The sequence below is a fragment of the Coffea arabica genome, chromosome 2c (genome assembly GCF_036785885.1).
Source record: "Coffea arabica cultivar ET-39 chromosome 2c, Coffea Arabica ET-39 HiFi, whole genome shotgun sequence".
In the NCBI taxonomy this organism is placed as follows: domain Eukaryota; kingdom Viridiplantae; phylum Streptophyta; class Magnoliopsida; order Gentianales; family Rubiaceae; genus Coffea; species Coffea arabica.
Window position 1 is genome coordinate 62926007 of NC_092312.1, and position 3816 is coordinate 62929822.

The following is a 3816-nucleotide window of genomic DNA, read 5'->3' on the forward strand; positions in this document are numbered from 1 at the left end:
CCTTTCACAATCGAATCTTCAATTTGCCATTATTGGTAAGTAGGATCTATCAGTAAAGATTGAGAAATTTCAACATTAATATATCCCAATTTGTCGTTACTTGAAATATACATCTCAACAACTTGGGATCACAAGGCATGATTGATGTCATCCAACTTGATGCTAATATTTGTCTGTTTGGTGTAGTTTTCTAGATCCTGATCAAGACTTTTGCCATTCGTGTAATCAAGCATTCTAAAATGGAAACAATTTCTCTATATTTCACCATTTCAGATGATTTTTCCATGGTTCTTGGTTCAAGATTATATTAGAGTAGGCATTTGAGTAGAAACTCTAGAATCCCTACTCTAATACCATGTTAAGAAGATGGAGTTTTGGGGGGAAATTTTCTCTATATTTCACACTCAAATGTTATAATGGTATGAAACCTATGTATAGGCTTATAACAAGATGAAGTACAATAAATCTAGACAATCTTTTAGATAATAACTACCATTAAATAAATCTTTAATTGATATACATAAAAAATAATAAGATATTTACATCACCACCAACCAACAAACAACCAACAACCCACTCTAACAGCATTTAAAAGCAGAATCCATAACGTTCCCCAACCCAACTCCTCAAACCTTACTTATTTTTTGTGTTTCCTACCCACCAAAATCCTATTTCTACACCTTATCCACACTTCACATAGAGCAGCAATGACTCTAGCCTCTTATCTTGTAGAACGTTGAAATCGGTTATCATGACATCATAAGAAAATTTGATTTGGTATTTTCAGTCCCAAGAAATATTTTGCTAACTTCAGCTCTTGTCCACCATCCAACTTCTCCATATCTCTCTACAACATTTTTTTTAGACCTCTGTGGATGATATTTGAAAGGAATAGTTTTGGTGGCGGCCAATTAATAAAACATGTCCATTACAGAAACATTATTGTGTTCGTGAAATTTGATTGTATGATGATTAAATTTTGATGTGACCCGTATAATAACTAGAAATGGCTTGGCTGGAAGACCTTGCAACGCCAACATCCTATCGATGTCACCAATTAATTAATTAATCAGCTAGTGCTCATGATTCTGTGTGTAAAATGTGATAGTAACACATGTTTGAATTATGTAAAAAAGGAAAAATGCATTTTTCATCTTCATTATTTTAGAGTTGGACCAATTTGATCCCCATTATTTTAGTGGAAACACATTTCACCCCTTTAGTTTCAATTTTTGACCAATTAGAGACAATTGATGCTTAATCACTCAATTCGACACAATTTGATATTTGATCACTTAATTTGGATGACGTGAAATGCGGGAGGGGCATGCACTATTAGTAAAGAGGTCTAAGGGAGACAAAATTTATCAAACCCGACCCATTTCACCATCCCTACGATTCTATACACCCAACCTTTCAGCATATTTATTTATATTATTTTCAAATTTTGTGGAATTTGGCTGATGAATTTTGAGGGTATAATGAATTTTATTTCCTCTGTATATTTTTTTATTAACAACGCATGTTGCTTGTGCTTTTTATTCAGTCTAAACAATTGCTCCAAATTGGTCAAAAAATAAAAACTTAAGAGGCAAAATATGTTTCCACTCAAACAATAGGGACCAAATTAGTCCAACTCCAAAATATTGAGGATGAAAGTTGCATTTTTCTTATGTGAAAACATGTTTCTGATAAAAAAGTTCAAACAAAAAGTGTTGATTTTGGAAATTTTCCTTGTGTACGTTTTTATATTTCTTGCATTTGCTGTGACGTGAAAATCATGTTAATTGTATTTTTATCACCTTTGTGTGGCACAAAAGTTTTTTAGAATTGAACACATATATACTCTGTCTTGTTTCATAATGAATATGATAGCAAACCTCTATCAGTCGCATTTCCATTTTGACACACACACACACACACACACACACATATATATATAGCGCGTGAGAAAAAAAGGAATAATATCAATATTAATATAATATTACTAAAATGATAAGAACACAACTCTTAGGGTCCGTTTGTTTCGAGTGAAAATGTTTTCCAAGAAAATATTTTCCTAATTTCCCGTGTTTGATTGCACAAAAGTTACTGAAAACATTTTCCTATGTAAAATATTTTCACTCATCTTATGGAAAACAACTTCCCTTCCAAACTTACTGAAAAAACATCTTGCAGTATGTTTTTTTTTTTTTGTGTAAATAGGAGGACTCGAACCCAAGACCTCTTCCTTACACTCCCTCCCCCGTACCACCCAACCCAACCCAACCCTCCCCCTAGTATATTCAAAATAAAAAAGAAACCTCATCATGTTCATCCTATGCTAGTAATTAATTATGTATAATAGGGACATTCTTTTCTAGAGAAACTTTAAGCAGTGAGAGTGCAAGATATATGTCACAATAAGCATTGCATGTGATTGATATTTGACACTAAATGGCCAGTAATTTGTTTATTACTTAAGGAGATATTTTTTATTCATATATACATTTCTCCAAGATTTTTTAAAGTTAAACAATGAGATAAATTTTCTTATTTTGCATAGGAAGAAGTATGTAGTTATAATGTGTAAAAAGTAAAAATAGAGATAAAAGTGAAAATATTTCAAAAGTTAAACAAACACCAGAAAAATGAAGTAAGAAAATATTTTCAATAAACTAACCAAACACCTGAAAATAATGAAAGGGAAATGATTTTCATGGAAAATTACTTCCAACCAAACAGACCCTTAAACTTTCACATTTTTCAAGAAATGACAACAATAAGACTTTTTATTTATGACGTAGATGATTTAGTAAACAAGCCTTGACAAACGCAATAAATTACATAATAAAACATCAATTCTTAAATAATAAAATTACTATAACTGACTCTAATAAACTATTAAATTTTTTATTTGGCTGTTAAGCAATAGGCTTTGATGAAGCCGCAGCCTGGACCTGCATCTCACGCACAATTGCTGCTGCCAAGTGATCATAGCCTTCTCCCCAAGCATTCTTCATTTCCTCGCTCCATTTTTCTCCCGCAGCCTCTTGGATCGTTTTCAGCAATGCTTCTTTCACAACCTATATTCATGTCTCGCGTAAAATACACAATTTAATTTCTCTATTAATTTGCTTCGTCAAGAACTTGAATAGATTGAACCCTACATAAAAGTTACTTTTTTATGACTAAGGATGGAATACCATAATCACATGCATATTCATATTAATTTTGTGCATTTCCTGAAATTCTAGAGATTAAAAAAAAATACAGCCAGCGGCTTTAGAAGTAGTATTACCTCAAAATGGGGTTCAAGAACTCCTTTCTGGAGATGAACTGATCCCAACCACTTGAGAGTAGTATCGCCAACCGCCACTTCCCCCTTCTCTCGCAGCTGCACTACTGATTCGCAAGTCTAATGTTGTATATAACCTTGTCAGATTTCTACTTGACTACTAGAAGTGATAACCTATTACTGTAGTACTGCAAAGTGACTGTTATATATTGCATGCATGACAATTTGCAGGAACTTGAGATCTAGCCTGCAACAATTGCAAGTGCTCTCGAGTGGAAATCTTCAACAATTACAATTGCAACAAAGTATCTAAATATAAGGGGTACAGTAGATATGAATATATACTTTCACATAATAAGTTATATGTATATAATTTAGACATACTAATGAGCGCTTACTCACTAATATTCTTTTAAAAAGAAATTAAAGATTATATATCTGTCACTTTTCTTGTGTTTCAAACTGAACTGAGTTGTCTAATTTTCCTATGTTAGAAAACAAAAACTGGTTGCATTTTACTTCATGCAATAAAGAAAAAT

The 3816-nt window shown here is 32.3% G+C and overlaps 1 long non-coding RNA gene across 1 annotated transcript; it reads right to left on the bottom strand.

Moving 5' to 3' along the window:
* Window positions 1-3001: 3001 nt before the first annotated feature.
* Window positions 3002-3440, bottom strand: LOC140036010 (uncharacterized). The gene is made up of 2 exons (XR_011839906.1): window positions 3281-3440; window positions 3002-3065 (listed from the first exon to the last, which is right to left on the bottom strand). It is a non-coding gene; the product is annotated as an uncharacterized lncRNA (long non-coding RNA).
* Between the last annotated feature and the right edge of the window lie 376 nt (window positions 3441-3816).